Source organism: Sphaeramia orbicularis, chromosome 11 (assembly GCF_902148855.1).
Source record: "Sphaeramia orbicularis chromosome 11, fSphaOr1.1, whole genome shotgun sequence".
Classification (NCBI taxonomy): Eukaryota; Metazoa; Chordata; class Actinopteri; order Kurtiformes; family Apogonidae; genus Sphaeramia; species Sphaeramia orbicularis.
The window spans coordinates 55,656,661-55,676,793 of NC_043967.1; the positions used below are offsets into that span (position 1 = coordinate 55,656,661).

The 20,133-nt window shown below is 42.1% G+C and overlaps 1 protein-coding gene across 1 annotated transcript in view; it reads right to left on the bottom strand.

The window, feature by feature from the left end:
- The window catches only part of LOC115428584 (zinc fingers and homeoboxes protein 2-like), a 170,058-nt gene that overhangs the window by 75,897 nt on the left and 74,028 nt on the right, over positions 1–20,133 (bottom strand). The window contains 1 exon segment of the mRNA XM_030147710.1: positions 696–771. The gene's annotated coding sequence lies outside the window, so the exon portion shown is untranslated.

The following is a 20,133-nucleotide window of genomic DNA, read 5'->3' on the forward strand; positions in this document are numbered from 1 at the left end:
GATGATTTGCCTCATTGTTGCGAAAAATAGGTGGATTTAGCCAAAATTAGGCCATGACAAGGTAAGAGAACAATATATGATATGATATATATGATAATCAGTACGGCTTTGAGCAAGATGGGCAACATTTTTTTGGCCATGTTTTTTGAAAATTAACTGTGCGAATCACAGGTGCACGACACTGCTGCCTCAGACTATGAGTGTTGGATAAAATACTGGGAAGTTACACTTGAGTAGAAGTACAGGTACCAACCAAAAAATGACTTTGGTACAAGTTCAAGTCACCAACTGAAATGACACTAAAGTTCAAGTCTAAGTCTTCCGATCCAGGTTTTTTTAGGATTAGATTTGCCAATAACAATCCGATACTGACTTGTTACAATGAAATTTTGGTTTAAATTTGGAGTCATGATTTCTAGGTTCTTATTCTGTTCTTTTCCTGTAGATCCCAGTTGGTCTGAATGTGGAACCTGAACTAAAACAACTCTGACACTTCTGACTCTGAAGAACTTTAGTTTCATTTTTGTACTTCCCAAATTCAGACTGCGGACACATTAGAACCTTTGGTGGGCCGGTTCTGGACCACGGGCCGTATGTTTACCTCTGCTGTAGCCGGTCTATGGACAGGTCCGTCCAGGTGGTGTATGGGGGTGTGTTCTGTACGTTAGTGATGCGCATATCAGAGGGTTACTCACAGGTAGGGTCGGGTCGGGTCGGGTCAAATAATTCCACAAAAGCCCCGCGGGTCCGACTCACGCATCACTACTGGACCTGAAAGTGAAAGTGAAACTTAGAGTCGTTTTACGAATTCCTCTGATCCTCCAACTGTTCTGCAGTTAATTTTCCTTTTCCCTACCTTCGGAAACTTTAATTTGAGGGGGTGGGACATGTGTTTACCGCCACCCCCACCCCCAGAACCGGGTCCGGATTGGCCCAATCCTGTGACTAAATCCAATCTGATCCGATCTTCTAAAACATTCTTCTAAATTCACCAAAGGGTCCAATCGGGCCCATAGGATAAATTTACAAAGTGCAAAAACTACACCGAAAATATTAACAGTTGAGGATGTCGAACTCGTTTTGGTTCAGTGGTCCAGTTTGACCTCACTAAAATAATACCACAACAACCTAAAAAGAATCACTCCAAATTTTTCTCTTTGTTTTAGTGAAAAAAACAAACATTAAATTATGAAAAAAGTTACATTAACAAACTATCCTTTAAAAATAAAAAGTGAATAACCTGAAATGTCTAAAGAAAATGACATGAAACTTTACCAACGTTCTGTCTGTTACTAAATGTTTTTGTGTTTGTTACTCTGAGCTGTAACGCACATGTAGAAATAATAAATTGAGGCAGAACATCGTTAAAACTGTTTCCTATGAAGTGACGCTAATTTGTAATATTTTGTGGTTTCAGATCCTTTAATCCAGTGAATGTGAATAAGATCACTCCACTGTATTAATATCATACATATAATTACACATGCTTTAAACAGTCAAGCACAAAAAAAAGTCAATTAGACTCAGGACTAGGGATGTAACCATATGAAAATTTCATATCACGGTTATCATTATTATTGCAATATTGTTGAAATTGTGCTCAAAATGTTCAACAAGTACTAATGCACACACTGAAATAATTTAACGTAGTTGGATTTTAAAAAAAACAAAAAAAACAAAACAAAACAAAACAAATAAAATAATTGGCACAATGTCCCTTCTGTGTCAGAAACATTCCAATATTAACCCTTAGTGGTCTGAGTCTATTTTGTCCGTTTTTCAGTCCTTTTGATTTGGCCTTTATATACTATAGAAACAAATGTTTACTATACCCATGTTTGGATCTGTTTTTTCCGCACAACTTCATCTATATCAACTGTCTATTATTTTTCACTGTAACCTACTATAAAAGCACAAAAGGACAAAAACACAAAAAATATAAAATCCAATTTGAAAAATGTATATCATTTATTGCATAAATAACACACAGATGTTTAACGAACCTTTTCAAAGACTTTAAAAGTGAATATTGGTTAAAATATTAGGAATAGAAAATTAAAATTGTAATACATTAAAACTATACTCAAATATTTGACATAAAAGCAGATCTTTACATAACTGTTTTCTCCAGAAAAGTGTGGTAATCAAACAGTTATCATGAGAATTAGAATTTAAACGGTAAAACTAACTGTCTGCAATTTTACCGCGGTTTATCATTATACCAGTAATCGTTACGTCCCTACTCAGGACCAAGTGAAACTGGAATATTCCGACAGATTTTCTAACCTGTAAATTATTTATTTCTTTAAATATTTGAGTAAATGTTCTTGTATTTCTCATTTCTGTTTTTTTCTAGTTCTGTATTTTATAACATAAAACATGAAAATGACTCAAAAACACAACAGTGACGTACATCTGCGACCCCAGATCCAGGTCAGACCAAATGAATCCACTCATCTGTTCACATCATATTAGAATTATTCTATTCTTGTGTGGTTTCAGGTTCTAAGCGGCTCCTGTTCTTATTTCTGCATCTATATTAACATGTGACACGTCTGTGATCAAAGTCATTTTAATATCAGTGCGTTCTCTTTTCATTTTCCAAACCATCCTGTTAAATTTCCCCATCCTGACGTCTGCGGTCGTGGCTTCATTTCCTGGGTGAGTCACGGATCGACGCTGAAAAACGGCAGAACTTCGACGCCTTTAATCCCGACTTTTCGCCTCCTTCGTCGCATTCATTTCTAACTTTTCGGAGAATGTACTTGAGCAGATTTTTCGTTGTACGTTTGTGTTTGTGACTCTGGGAACAATACAGGACGTTTACTGCCAGACTGTGATGCAATCAGTGTGTAAGTGTGTATGTGTGTAACTGTGTGTATGTGTGTAAGTGTGTGTGTGTGTGTGTGTGTGTGTGTGTGTGTGTGTGTAGCCTCTTATATGATGCAACTCTACATTATCCGTGTGTAAATGTGCGTCTATAGATTAGACGTATGTGAGCGCGTGCAGAATGATGCAACGAGCCAATAAACAGACGCTGCGGCGGCGGCTGTTGTGCGTCTGTGTGTGTACTGTACTACTAGTGTGTGTGTGTGTGTGTATGTGTGTGTGTAAACAAGTGTGAAAGACAAAGACAGAACGTGTGTGCGACTATTACACATGCAAAAAGGAAGGAGTCTTAGCAGGAGGTGTGTTTGAGCAGCAGGGGAGATGAATGGATGGGTTTGTGTGTGTCGTTGTGTCTTTGTGTGTGTGTGTGTGTGCGTGTGTGTGTGTGTGTGGTGACCAGCTGGTGTTCCACATGTGGACTAGGAGCCTCCAGCAGAGACCCAGTCCCACCGTGGACCCCAGCCCAGTACAGGAATGTGTGTATGTGTGTGTAGGTCAGTGGTTGTGTAGCTGCGTAGGTGTGTGTATTTGTGTGTGTAGATGTGTGTCAGTGTTAAACCGATCAGTATCAATACACTGAGTCACGTCATGAGTCAGAGGGAATCACACCGAAACGCAAAAACACTGAGTCACACTTCGACTCCAGTGGAATTTAACTGTTTATGAGTGTGACGTGACCACGCCCCCTCCACTAAGGCCACGCCCACTTCCCTATGCATCATGGGATGTAATTGCGCAGGAGGTGGAGTCGCTCTCTATTCGTCTTCTAGGGGCGACTTTAACAGAAACAAAGACATATTTAACATTTATTATTCATATTTATACAGAAGAGGATTAGAACCACTGGAAAAAAGATTAAATTAAATGAAGGTCCAAAAGATTTTTTAAATTATTATTCTGAGAAAAAAGTCTGAGTTCTGAGAAAAAAAAAGGCAGAATTCTGAGATTAAAGTTAGAATTCATACTTTAATCTCAGAACAATATATATATATTTTTTTAATTTAAAAGTCAGAATTTTGAGAAAAAAGTCAGAGTTCGGACATTCCAGACCTGCCGTGGCGGAGGTCTGCGCTCTCCAAGTGCTTTTCTAGTTTTTGTTTGTTTTTGTTGTTTTTCTTTCCCTGTTCGTTAATGACTCTGACAAAACTGATAAAAACTGAAATAACAACACAAAAAACATTTTGTTGTTGATTGATAATTCTCACATTTTTCTTCTTTTCTTTCTTTGGTTCTCATTCTAGTGTTTGTTCATTTGTTTTGAAATTTTTGCTTATTTCTGTTCATCTTGTTTACGTTTCTCAATTTTCTGTCCATTTTCTTGTTTTTACATTTAATGGAAATGATGTTATTATTGGACTGGTTTGGCCCAACTCAGATCACATTAGTTTATGAATAAAAAACATGAATAATCTGACACGTCTTTATATAAATCAGTGTAATGTTAATAACATTCCGTCTGTTATTAAATGTTTTATTTGCAGATCCACTGTCTGTACTTTAGAATGAACATGTAGAAATGACAAACTGAGGCAGAATATTGGTTAAATTACACCTATTTTTCTCTAGACATTTCAGGTTGAACACATTTATTAAAGGACTTTTTTTATAAATGTAAATCCTGTCAGTATGTCATCTGACTGTTTCTCTTCTCTTTTATTCTTCTGATCCACTTCATGTTCTAAACCCGTTTAACTCGTCCGTTAAACCGTGCGTCTGCGTCCTCCTGTCCCGCTGTGAGCGTCCGTCCAGCTGATCGACGCTAACTCGCTGTAAACTCCGGTCCTGACGTCCTGCTGTTTTCCTGCTGCGTCGGACAAACACACTGAACACTGCTGGAAGGGTGCGTTTGTTCCACACAGGAGGTGGACGAATCCAACGCTCTCTGATCGTCTCCTACGAACGACTTTACATTAACGTTCACGTTTCAAAGGTTTGTTTTTTACTAATTAACAAACACATCAGCTGATTAATGTGTTTATTCAACTTCAGGAAGCGTTTTTTTTTTTTTATGAATATGTTCTGTTTTCATTGGGTTTGGTCCAAATGGGTCACACCTGAGGACCAGGAAAAGATCAATAACTGAATTTAACACATGTATTGATCAGATTAGTGGATCAACAGGTATTAAACAGTTCAGGTCAGTAGATGGTTCTGGTTTCTGAGGGTTAACTGAATAAATACAGGGTTCTGGATGGTATGAAATGATAAAATCTCCTCATTTTTTCAAGTATTTTGCTCATTTTCTCTTCACTTTAGAAACATTTGTTCATTTTTATGCCATATTTCAAGGTTTTTTGCTTCATTTTTTCCTTATTTTTCAAGTATTTTGCTCACATTATTTTCATTTTATAACTTTTTGTACATTTAATTCCATGAATAATTGAGGTCAAACTGTACTTTCCACCAGCTATTGACATGTATTGATGGTACTGGTGGATCAGCAGGTTTTAAACAGTTCAGATCAGCAGATGTTCGGTTGGTTAAGGGTTCACAGTTCAACACTGACAGGTGTTCGCTGCTCCAACACATCTGCTGCTGAAACACTTACTATTAACACAGGGAGCGTCGTGGATTATAACGCTTAAACCACCACACAGTCCACCACAGTCCACCACAGTCCACCACAGTCCACTACAGTCCACTACAGTCCACTACAGTCCACCACAGTCCACTACAGTCCACCACAGTCCACCACAGTCCACTACAGTCCACTACAGTCCACTACAGTCCACCACAGTCCACTACAGTCCACCACAGTCCACCACAGTCCACCACAGTCCACCACAGTCCACCACAGTCCACTACAGTCCACTACAGTCCACCACAGTCCACCACAGTCCACTACAGTCCACCACAGTCCACTACAGTCCACCACAGTCCACCACAGTCCACTACAGTCCACCACAGTCCACTACAGTCCACCACAGTCCACCACAGTCCACTACAGTCCACCACAGTCCACCACAGTCCACTACAGTCCACTACAGTCCACTACAGTCCACCACACAGTCCACCACAGTCCACCACACAGTCCACCACAGTCCACTACAGTCCACCACAGTCCACTACAGTCCACCACAGTCCACCACAGTCCACCACAGTCCACTACAGTCCACTACAGTCCACCACAGTCCACCACAGTCCACTACAGTCCACCACACAGTCCACCACAGTCCACCACAGTCCACCACAGTCCACTACAGTCCACTACAGTCCACCACAGTCCACTACAGTCCACTACAGTCCACCACACAGTCCACTACAGTCCACCACAGTCCACCACAGTCCACTACAGTCCACCACAGTCCACCACAGTCCACTACAGTCCACCACAGTCCACCACAGTCCACTACAGTCCACCACAGTCCACTACAGTCCACTACAGTCCACCACACAGTCCACCACAGTCCACCACAGTCCACTACAGTCCACCACAGTCCACCACAGTCCACTACAGTCCACCACAGTCCACCACAGTCCACTACAGTCCACCACAGTCCACTACAGTCCACCACAGTCCACCACACAGTCCACTACAGTCCACCACAGTCCACTACAGTCCACCACAGTCCACTACAGTCCACCACAGTCCACCACAGTCCACCACAGTCCACTACAGTCCACCACAGTCCACTACAGTCCACCACAGTCCACCACAGTCCACTACAGTCCACTACAGTCCACCACAGTCCACCACAGTCCACTACAGTCCACCACAGTCCACCACAGTCCACCACAGTCCACTACAGTCCACCACAGTCCACCACAGTCCACTACAGTCCACCACAGTCCACTACAGTCCACTACAGTCCACCACACAGTCCACCACAGTCCACCACAGTCCACCACAGTCCACCACAGTCCACTACAGTCCACCACAGTCCACTACAGTCCACCACACAGTCCACTACAGTCCACTACAGTCCACCACAGTCCACTACAGTCCACCACACAGTCCACCACAGTCCACCACAGTCCACTACAGTCCACCACTACAGTCCACCACAGTCCACTACAGTCCACCACAGTCCACTACAGTCCACCACACAGTCCACCACAGTCCACTACAGTCCACCACACAGTCCACTACAGTCCACTACAGTCCACTACAGTCCACCACAGTCCACTACAGTCCACCACACAGTCCACCACAGTCCACCACAGTCCACTACAGTCCACTACAGTCCACCACAGTCCACCACACAGTCCACTACAGTCCACCACAGTCCACCACAGTCCACTACAGTCCACCACAGTCCACTACAGTCCACTACAGTCCACCACACAGTCCACTACAGTCCACCACAGTCCATTACAGTCCACCACAGTCCACCACACAGTCCACTACAGTCCACCACAGTCCACTACAGTCCACCACAGTCCACTACAGTCCACCACAGTCCACCACAGTCCACTACAGTCCACTACAGTCCACCACAGTCCACTACAGTCCACCACAGTCCACCACACAGTCCACTACAGTCCACCACAGTCCACTACAGTCCACCACAGTCCACCACAGTCCACCACAGTCCACTACAGTCCACCACAGTCCACCACAGTCCACTACAGTCCACCACAGTCCACTACAGTCCACTACAGTCCACCACAGTCCACTACAGTCCACCACAGTCCACTACAGTCCACTACAGTCCACCACAGTCCACCACAGTCCACCACAGTCCACTACAGTCCACTACAGTCCACCACAGTCCACCACAGTCCACCACAGTCCACTACAGTCCACCACAGTCCACTACAGTCCACCACAGTCCACCAATAGTCCACTACAGTCCACCACACAGTCCACCACAGTCCACTACAGTCCACTACAGTCCACCACAGTCCACTACAGTCCACCACACAGTCCACTACAGTCCACCACACAGTCCACCACAGTCCACCACAGTCCACTACAGTCCACCACAGTCCACCACAGTCCACTACAGTCCACCACAGTCCACCACACAGTCCACTACAGTCCACCACAGTCCACTACAGTCCACCACAGTCCACTACAGTCCACCACAGTCCACCACAGTCCACCACACAGTCCACTACAGTCCACTACAGTCCACCACAGTCCACCACAGTCCACTACAGTCCACCACAGTCCACTACAGTCCACCACAGTCCACCACACAGTCCACTACAGTCCACCACAGTCCACTACAGTCCACCACAGTCCACCACAGTCCACTACAGTCCACCACAGTCCACTACAGTCCACTACAGTCCACCACAGTCCACTACAGTCCACTACAGTCCACCACACAGTCCACCACAGTCCACCACAGTCCACTACAGTCCACCACAGTCCACCACAGTCCACTACAGTCCACCACAGTCCACCACAGTCCACTACAGTCCACCACACAGTCCACCACAGTCCACTACAGTCCACTACAGTCCACTACAGTCCACCACACAGTCCACTACAGTCCACCACACAGTCCACTACAGTCCACCACACAGTCCACCACAGTCCACCACAGTCCACCACAGTCCACTACAGTCCACCACAGTCCACTACAGTCCACCACAGTCCACCACAGTCCACTACAGTCCACTACAGTCCACCACACAGTCCACTACAGTCCACCACACAGTCCACTACAGTCCACTACAGTCCACTACAGTCCACCACACAGTCCACTACAGTCCACCACACAGTCCACCACAGTCCACTACAGTCCACCACAGTCCACTACAGTCCACCACAGTCCACTACAGTCCACTACAGTCCACCACAGTCCACCACACAGTCCACTACAGTCCACCACAGTCCACCACAGTCCACTACAGTCCACTACAGTCCACCACAGTCCACTACAGTCCACTACAGTCCACTACAGTCCACCACAGTCCACTACAGTCCACCACAGTCCACTACAGTCCACTACAGTCCACCACAGTCCACTACAGTCCACCACAGTCCACCACAGTCCACTACAGTCCACCACAGTCCACTACAGTCCACTACAGTCCACCACACAGTCCACCACACAGTCCACTACAGTCCACCACAGTCCACCACAGTCCACTACAGTCCACTACAGTCCACCACAGTCCACCACAGTCCACTACAGTCCACCACAGTCCACCACAGTCCACTACAGTCCACCACAGTCCACCACAGTCCACTACAGTCCACTACAGTCCACCACAGTCCACTACAGTCCACCACAGCCACCACAGTCCACTACAGTCCACTACAGTCCACCACAGTCCACTACAGTCCACTACAGTCCACCACACAGTCCACAGTTGCTCAGACTTCCATTTCCATCTTTGAGTGTTTTTTTTTTTTTCACTCGTTTGCACATGTGAAGGTAAAAGCCCTCGTCGGCCGTTTCATTCTGCTCTCCACCCCCTCCAAACAAAACCATGACGACTGCCCACCACCCACAAACACACACACACACACACACACACACACACACACACACACACCAGATGGGTTCTAATCTCCCGTCGCCGTAAACAAACACAACCAGCTCGAAGACAGAGCGACCGCTGTGTGTCGTGTAACTTCTTGTCCTCTAACATCCTGTTAATTCCTGCGACAGCGTCCAACTAAACTCCTCTGAGTCCCGAACGCACAATCGACACAAACGCACACTGGGAGACAGCGACGAGCACTGAACGGGCTAATGCTGCACAGATGTGGGACTGAGGGGAGGGGCTTCACCACCGCACATCAGACCAGGAGGTCCGCTCATGTTCACGTCAACACCGCTGTTCGGAGTCTGACCCGGGTCCAGATCCGTTGTTCGGAGCCTGACCCGGGTCCAGATCCGTTGTTCGGAGCCTGACCCGGTCCAGATCCGTGGTTTCATCTCTGTCGACGGTGCGACAGCTGGAAATGGTAAAAAACCAGGAGAAATTCACATGTTCAAACCAAAATGTCAAACTTCCTGTTGGGTTTAGGGTTCGGCTCCAGGAGGCCGTCGGATCCATCTGGACCTGATACTGGACCTGATACCGCTGTCCACCAACCCTGGTACGACTCACAGAAACATTATGCAACAGTTTGATGAGGTTTATACTAAAGGGGCTGCATTAATGCGGTTCAAATCAGGTCAAACAGATGGTTTTCAGTTTGTTAATGTTGGTGAATCCTCTGCGCACCACAGTCAGTTATGGAGTTCCCCAAGGCTCGGTTCTTGGACCAGTACAGTTCACCTTATACATGCTTCTTTTAGGTCAGTGGTTCTCAACTGGTCCAGGCTCAGGACCCACTATCACCCCTAAATGACAAACCATGACCCAAACAAATTTCATCAACAACAAATTTTCATCTTGTTTTTTCCTAACATTTTTGACCTCTTGTGCGTTTCATGAAATTTTTGTTTCACATCTTTCTTGACATTTTTGTCTTATTGCATTTTTTCCCACATATTTTCATCTTATTGCGACATTTATGGCTTTGCGTGTGTGTTTCACAAAATTTTGGCCTTGTTGCATCTTTTCTGTTTTGTTGCAACATTAGTCTCTTTTCCATTGATCCTCAAATTGCGTGAATTTAACTCGCACATAAAATTTTGCCAAATGGAAAAAACGACAATTTTGCCAAAGCTCTTGTGTTTCAATTAAAAGTGTTTGAGGTGGATTTTCGGTTGTAGCGCACATGGTACATCACGCAAAACTGTAATGGAAAGACCTTTTTCCACAACTAGAGTCACATTAAACAAAAAGAAAAAAAAAAAAAAAACAGATGTTGACAAACGTTACAACAAGAGAAGAAGAAAAGTTGAACCCAAACACAGGGGTTGGACAAAATAATGGAAACACCTTAAAAAAATCAACAAAATATAATTTAATATGGTGTAGGTCCGCCTTTTGCGGCAATTACAGCCTCAATTCTCCGAGGTATTGATTCATACAACTTGTGAATTGTTTCCAAAGGAATTTGAAGCCATTCTTCAGTTAGAATACCCTCCAACTCTTTTAGAGACGATGGCGGTGGAAATCGACGTCTTACTTGAATCTCTAAAACTGACCATAAATGCTCAATAATGTTGAGGTCTGGGGACTGTGCCGGCCATACGAGATGCTCAACTTCATTAGAATGTTCCTCATGCCATTCTTTAACAATTCTAGCTGTATGGATTGGGGCATTATCATCTTGAGGTGAAGGTGTTTCCATTATTTTGTCCAACCCCTGTATGTGTCGGAATGTGTGGACACACCAGGAAACCACATCAGTTTAGAATTTAGTAGGAGATAGAGGAATATAGAAGAATAATGAAAATATCTGTAAATAAACACATTATGTTGGTCGCCATGTTTATGGAATGACTTCTCATGTCATCTTGCGATAATAAATAAACAAGTATTATAAACAAACATTTGTGATTTAATGGAAAAACCGACGTTAAGTACTTCTGTTTTTTTGACATTTAGTAAATATCGGTAAAGTTTTGCGCAGATGTTCAATGGAAAAGCAACTATTGAAAATGGAAGAGACATGTTGCGTTTGCGATGTTTCCATGTTTGCATCGTCCAGATTTGATGGTTCTTTGGTCAAACTTTGAACGGAGGTTTAACCTTTTTCCTCCTCTTGATGCAGTCTTTCGTTTCCCCAAACCCACACTAGATCATGTTTTCACCGATGCAGTGTCTTCGAAGAAGCTACTGTTTGTTTTCGAACCTGAAACGTTGGCTGTTTTTAGGAGAAAAGGAATCCTTCCAGGTTGGAGGCGTCCTTCACATCAGTCGACTGATTTATTAAACAACACTGTTCCGTCTTGGTTTTTGTTAAAGGGAACAAACAGCCGTCCTCTGGGCTGACAATCCATTTTTCACACATTCTGATGTATAATTTGTGTGGGTTTAGTCAAGGCTAAAGCAGCACTTACGGGACGGAGCTCATCAATATGTTATTGTTCTGTTTCTTCTTGTATTTCCATTAAAATCTGACAAAAAAACAACAAATATGCATCAGAATATGGACCAACCTGCAACGGCCTTTAGCGTCTGAATTATACGTGGTCATGATATGACTATGTCACACAATTCAGTCTTTTTGTCACTTCAACATAAAAATATAAAGCACAAATACACAAGAAAATGGGCTGAATAGTCTCGACAAAGTTTTGGTTATGGTACATTCATCTAATTAGAATATACATAGTGTTTCCAGTTTCCTGAAAAATAACCATTTTGGACATAAGAGGTTTCCACCCAACGGCAACGATATGGAAAATATTTGTAACATTCTAAGCATTTTTGTGGGTTTTTTGTAATAAATCATTGAGAATTCAAATAAACTGGTATTTAAAGGGTTAAAATCCTGAATATTGTTGCATGTTTGGTAGTTTTGAGCAGGACTGAAGTTATTTAAGAGATTTATGAAAAAATATTCATGTATGATGATTTTATAGCAGTTTTTATGCACATTTTTGCTGCAGATGTACCCAGAGGGCAGTAAATCTGAGCAGGAAACATGGGTTTAAAGACTCTGAACAAAAGCACAGTTTATTTTTACTCCTCAAATGTTGGGTTTTTGGGTTCTGTTTACTTCCACATTCCACTAATAATCGAATAATAGTCTCAGGTTCAAGTCAAACGCCTTTTTCCGACCTGCCGCCTCAGATTGGACTGAAAACGTTGGAGTGAACCCGTCGACCTGGGAGGAAGTGTTTGGAAGATATCAAAGTTTCAGTCCATGCGCCGCTGCTGTGCGCTCAACCCCCCACCCCCCCCCAACCCCCCCCCACCCCCCAGGGAAGAAGCACTTGGAAAGAATCAAGATGTTGTTACAGAGAAAACAGGCCGGGCCTCTCAGAGCAGATTAACAAGTGTAATGCCGTGCAGATGTAGACTCAGCTCCACTCCCACTGCTGTGACGAAGAGGAGGACGATGGCGGTGCTGCGATGGAAGAGGCCGGCAGAGTCCGAACCTGCGATGGAAGAGGCCAACAGTGTCCGAACCTGCGATGGAAGAGGCCGGCAGAGTCCGAACCTGCGATGAAAGAGGCCGGCAGAGTCCGAACCTGCGATGGAAGAGGCCGACAACGTCCGAACCTGCGATGGAAGAGGCCGACAACGTCCGAACCTGCGATGGAAGAGACCGACAACGTCCGAACCTGCGATGGAAGAGACCGACAACGTCCGAACCTGCGATGGAAGAGGCCGACAACGTCCGAACCTGCGATGGAAGAGACCGACAACGTCCGAACCTGCGATGGAAGAGGCCGGTAGAGTCCAAACCTGCGATGGAAGAGGCGGACAGCGTCCGAACCTGCGATGGAAGAGACCGACAACGTCCGAACCTGCGATGGAAGAGGCCGGTAGAGTCCAAACCTGCGATGGAAGAGGCCGGCAGAGTCCGAACCACATGTATTTAATCTGAAGGATATGCTACGAGAGTGCAGGCCTGGGCCACGCCTTTAATCTGAAAAAACACCCGCGCTGGAAAACTATCCAACCTGGAACTCAGCCACTATCAAAGCCTCTGTCTGAGTTTTAGAATAAACGTCGCATATTTCTACATTCTGTTCATTCGTGTACAGATCGACTGAACACTGAGAATGGTGTGTTTTTTGCAGAATTTAACTAAAATTAAATAAAAACATTTTTATTTGTCCATTTGTCCTCCATCAGTGCAATAACCACCACCCACGCACCATGTTTTTAATTTTACCTTTTGTAAATCCTATATTACCTGTATATATGCTAGAATCACCTGCATACATCCTACACACAGGAACATTTTGTGATATAACATTAGATCCTGTTGGGATCAAATACAAATTTGTTTAGTATTTGTGCAGATTTCTGCTGTAATTCAATTCTTCAAGGAAATAATCATTAAAAAAAAAGAAACAAAAAAATCACCTGTTTGACAGTATCATGATATATCGTATCGTGATCCTTGTATTGTGATTTGTTTTGTATCGTCAGATTCTTACCAATACACAGCCCTAATCAATGCTTTTTAAACTTTGAGAGAAAAGTGGATTTGTTTTGTTGGGTGTAATTGAACTCAAATGGAAATAAAAACCTGGTGACGTTGGTGTAAAATCGGAATCAGGCCTGTTTCAGACGCTGAAGTTGTTTGTCTGGTTTTGACGTCTGAATCCAAACCCGATGCGTCCGACCTGAGATTTGGCCGAGTTTCCGACATGAATAAAGATGCATCGAACTGTTAAATGGACCCAAAGACGGAGCGGCGGCTGCCAACAGTTTCAGTGTAAGTGTGTGTAGATACTGGACTGGTGCTGCAGGCCCACACACAAACACCAGCTCTGGGTTCTGGGTTCAGGTCCGACTGCGTCTTCCACCCTCCAGGAGGATCTGTGTGGAAAATTCATGCAGCACTAATGCAAACTAGACGGCAAACCCAGCGGGGAAGGGGCCGGGCTAATGGTGTTCAGATGGAGCCCAGGTCCTTCACGCTGATGTTTTTGAGCTGCTGGAGGAAAACCGAGGGGGCGGAGTCAAGTCTTGAACCCCCCCTCCCGCCCCGACGCCAGAGGACAGGGCGCCGCAAATTCATGCCATGAAGAAAATAATGTCTGTAACAACAAAAGTAAAACACAGCTAGGACCAGGACCAGGACTAGGGCTGTGTATCGGCAAGAATCTGGCGATGCGATACAAATCACAATACTAGGATCACGATACGATATATCACGATACTGTTATTGTTACTGATATTGTTTGTTTTTTTTTTTCTTTTTTAAAAGATTACCTCCTGAAAGAATCTCATTACAGCTGAAATCTGCACCAATCCTAAACACATTTGTATTTGATCCCAACAGGATCTAATGTTCTATCAGCAAATGTTCCAACTGTGTTCAAACTGAAATTCTGTTTTTCAGACATTCCAGTTTCAGATCCTGTTCAAATGTTCAGATTCTATTAGTTCACAACTAACATCAGAACAGGATTTGAGTTCAGTCCAAACAAAGGAACCAACATTATTTAATAAAAGAGTGTGAAATAATAATAATTGAAATATAAACAAAAAACAAAAAACAAAAAACTAAATTGATCCTCCACAATATCTGCATTTGAATAAATACCTCAAGATATTGATTCAGTTCTTTTTAATATCGATACAGTATTGTGAAATGAAATATTGTGATGGTTGTTTATATATAAATATATATATATACACACTTTTACTTTTATAGCTTTTGTGGTTGTTGTTTCTTCCGTTGGTTCTGGAATAAACCACACATCTATTCCACACTTTTATTTTTTTCATCTATTCAAATAATCCTTTAATTGAACAGAATTGATGAAAATAATCGATAAATTAATCAATTAATTGACTGGATAATGTTATACATACTTTTATTTGCTGTGATTTCTATATAGGTATTTTATATATATATATATATATATATATATATATATATATATATATATATATATATATATATATATATATATATATTCTTTTCCTGTTATACCTTTTGTGGCTGTTTTTTCTGTTGGTTCTGGAATAAACCATGTTTGTCATTTTTACACGTCCGTTTCACATTTTTATTTTTTTTTTGTCTATTCCAATAATCCTTTAATTGAATAAAATTGATGAAAATAATCAATAAATTAATCAGCTAATTGACTGGTTGTTTTTGTATATACTTTTATTAGTTATTTCTATATTTGTATATATTCTTTTACTTTTATAGCTTCGGTGGTTGTTTTTTTCCGTTGTTTCTGGAATAAACCACACATCTATTCCACAGTTTTCCTTTTTTTCATCAATTCAAATAAACAGAATCGATGAAAATCCTGAATTCATCCCTTCCAGATCTAACGTGCTGCTGCAGCTCCAGTCCAGACCCAGGTCTCCACCTCAGACTCATCTAAACCTGTTAAATCCACCTCCTCGTGTCTCCGCTGGACTGAAAACCTGCCTCTGGTCTTTTTTCGTCTTCCTGTTGTGATGGAATGGTGGCTGTTTCAGGCTCCGTGGTGCGTTCAAGGACCTTTTAAAGGCTGCGTTTGCGGTCTGCAGCGGGCAGACGCGGCGGCAGCAGCAGCTCTCTCGCCGTGCTGTGGAAGATGCAGGTTGGGGAATCCTCCATAATGTTTACTGAGTTTACCGACTTGGCTGACGGCTGTGTTTTCTTATCCTCTAACAGAGAGGGTGATTTGACTGATGCTCGGAACAGATTGCATCACAGCAGGAGACGAACTAAAACGCTTTACGCACCGCCGCTCTCCCTAAACTGTCTAACAGTGGCAGCGCTCCACCTTGTAAATTTGGAATAGTAATTTTAGAAATTTCCCAGCAGTCTATCTACAATTGGCCTTCGCTGGGAGTTGTGTTTGATATCAGTGAAGTATCGGCGTACCACCTCCGAACACCACAAATACGATCCCAGCTCCGTGAAAGCAGACGGCGCAGAGAAAAAAAAAACACCTGAGACGACGCCGAGGACGGGTTTATCGGGTTTTTTTAGACGAGCGTCCTGCTGTGACGTGACCCGACGTCGACGGTGTTTATGAAAATACACAAACAAGAAGCAGAAATGACAGTTATGGTGAAAAGAGACGAGCAGATCCAGCACACGGAACCATCAGACGACCATGTTTAACCTTTCATTACAGAAGTGGGTCCGAGCGAACCCATGAGGACGAATTATTTGACTGTGTTTGGAATGAAAACGGTGTTAGTTCATAGTCCAGGGTTATGTTTTTGACATCATAACATTTAAAGGTTTTGCGTCTTATACATTTTTATCATATTGCATCTTTTATAAAATTTTTTGTCTCGTAGCCTCTTATACATTTTTTCGTGGTATATCTTTTATATTTTTCTGTAGTCGCATGTTTTGCAACATTTTTATCTTGTGGTGTGTACGACATTTTTATCATGTTGCATCTTTTCTGACATTTTTATCATGTTGCATTATAAAATTTTTATCTTATTTGGTCTTTCATGAAATTTTTATCTTGTATCTTGTACGACTCTTATCACGATGCATCTTTTACTATATTTTTCTGTTGTCGCATCTTTTATGACATTTTTTTGGTCTTGGTCCTGGTTTTGGTCCTGGTTTTGGTCTTGGTCCTGGCTTTGGTTTTGGTCCTGGTTTTGGTCTTGGTCCTGGTTTTGGTCTTGGTCCTGGCTTTGGTCTTGGTCCTGGTTTTGGTCTTGGTCCTGGCTTTGGTCTTGGTCCTGGTTTTGGTCTTGGTCCTGGCTCAGTCCAGCTGTGACTCAGATCTGAGCGTTGTTCAGGGTTTCCTGGTGTTTTTACAGTTGTTTTTTTTTTTTTTCTCGGACTCAAATCAGACTCCATTCAGTCCGGACCTGCAGAACCTCATGACCCTGATTGCAGCCGAAACTGAAATTCCACCACAAAACAACAAATTACCTGTTTTTGTCTGTGATAATATTAGTCCAAAGCCGATCCAGATCACTGATTTGGGGTGTTTTTTTTTTTTTTTTTGCTCTTATTCCTGGTCGAACACACACTAAAGCACCTCCTCTGCAGAATTACATTTGTCATTGAGTCGAGTTGATTTGGAAGTCGGAGCCTCAGGTTTGAAACGACCCAGATGATCGCTGTAATCACACTACTTGATTACGACGAGTGAATTATTTAGACGGAATTAGCATACGGATGATTCTGTCCCAGGGTTTTGGTCCATAAGCAGATCTGACTGCGTTCAAATAATAATGACACGCTCAGTTCAGGCTGGTGTCGCTAAAGGCCGGCACCGAAAGAACGACAACTGAAGACGAACCAAAGTCAACACAAGAACTTAAACCAGTGGTTCCTACGCTTTTTTTAACTCCTGACTAGGGCTGGTTTTTGGCTTGGCAAGAATCTGGTGATACGATACAAATCACAATACTAGGATCACAAAAGAAAATATCATGATATATCATGATACTGTTAAAAAGGCAATTTTTGGTTTGTTTCTTTTTTTAAAGGATTATTTCCTTGATTTCAGTATCAGCAAGTACTCAATTACAGCAGAAATCTGCACAAATACTAAACACATTTTTATTTGATCACAACAGGATCTAATGTTCTATCACAAAATATTACTGTGTTCAAACTGAAATTCTGTTTTACAGACATTCCAGTTTCAGATCCTGTTCAAATGTTCAGATTCTATTAGTTCAGAACTAACATCAGAACAGGATTTGAGTTCAATCCAAACAAAGGAACCAACATTAACTAATAAAACAGTGTTAAATGAGAATAAATAAAACAGAAACACAAAAGGAAAAACAAAAATGAACCTCCACAATATCTGCATTTGAATAAATACCTAAAAATATCGATATAATACTTTTTAATATCGATATAGTATTGTGAAATGAAATATTGCGATATATTGCAGAACCGATATTTTCTTACAGCCCTAGATCTGACTGCATTCAAATAATAATGACACACTCACTTCAGTCTGGTGTCGCTACACTCTGGTACCGATACAGCACAGGTGTCAAACATGTGGCCCAGGGGTCAAATCCGGCCCACCAAAGGGTCCAGTCCGGCCCGTGGGATGAATTTGTGAACTACAAAAAATTACACAACAGATATCAATGGAGTCAACATAGTTTTAATTCAGGTTCCACATCCAGGCCAGTTCAATCTAAAGTGGGTCAGAACCAGTCAAATAGTCTGATAAGAACCTATAAATAATGACAATGCCAAATCTTCTCTGTTTTTAGTGTAAAAAAAGTAAAATTACATGAAAATGTTGACATTTACAAACTATCCTTCTATTAAAAAAAAATGGGAAAAACCCAAACAAATATCAACAACCTGAAACATCTTCAAAGAAGCAAATGTCATTTTAACAACATTCTGCTCGTTACTAAATGTTTTGTGTATTTGTAATTGTCATGTAAATTGTACCGTACATGCTGTTCCAGTCAGACTAATGACAACGACAATAAAGCACATTTACAAAAGGAACGAACAACTGGAACGGGATTATTAAGTACTCAGATCGGTACTCAGTATCAGCAAGTACTCAAATGGAAGTCCTTGTACTTGTACTCGGTCTGGAAAAAAGTGGTATCGGTGCATCCCTCGTGTATGTATTTATTTACTTTTTGCTATTTATTTTATTTAATATTAGTTATACATTTTTCAATTTATATATGTTTGCATGTTTACATGTATCCTTTTTTTTGTTTGTTTTTAAGTTGAATTGTTTTCAACGAAAGTGTATTACATTCACATAAAAAATAAAATACGGCTCTGTTTTTCCAAATTAACGAGATAATTATCTCATAATTACAAGAAAAAATAAGTTTAAATTAAAGCTGCTAGCAGCGTTGGGCGGGACCTCGCACCGTGCGTTCCGCCTCCCGTGACCATCCACACCTCAGCTCCACTCACACCTCTCCGTCCCCATACCAGCTCCCACCCTTTAGTGTCCGTCCTCCTTACATCTGTACAGAACACCAGCGAGCCTCTGCTGAAACCACCATCACCTTTAAATGAGACTTTTATTTTGAAAACCCCCACTGTGCGTATGTGTGTGTGTGTGTGTGTGTGTGTGTGTATGAAAGACAGAATCAGTTTGAATAATGAATTGAAATTGTACGAATAGCTGAGCATAAAAGTCATGATTTAGCACATTTAAGGCTTTTATTTCGCATCTTTCCGGGCTTATAAACAAAAAACTAAGATAGTTACATACAACTGTTTCTGAGAAGGGTTCACTCTATCTTTTGGTCCCAGTTAGAAGCCAATACGACAAACAATGTCACACGAGTTAGTTTTAGAAATTTTATTTTGAAAGGCAAATCGCAAACTTCCTGTTGGAGTTAGGTCATGGTTGTCAGTGTATCATTTGTAGCGCTTCATCAAACAAACATGTTGGCACTGGTTCCATGTCTGTACGACATTCCTATTGGCCACTAGGGCCGTTACTGTTTTTTTTTTTTTACATAGGTGGTGCTAGAGAGCACATTTTGGCACTTATGGGGTTAGTTTTTACATTTTATCACATTTTTCACCAGGTCTGACGTGTGTGCCAAGTTTGGTGAGTTTTTGAGCATGTTTAGGGGGTCAAAATCCAGGTCAAAGTGGCGTTGGAAAAAAATACTAATAAAAACAAACAGAAAACAATAGGGCCTTGCTTTCAAGGCGGCCTCACCTTTCTGCTCAGTCCCTAAAAAAATGGCTGTTGTTCCGAATTAATGAGATACTGTTTTCTGAAAAAATTTAAATTCAGCTCTGTTTTTCTGAATTAACAAGATAATTATCTCGTAAAAACAGAGCTGAATTTTTATTTTTTCAGAAATCAGTAT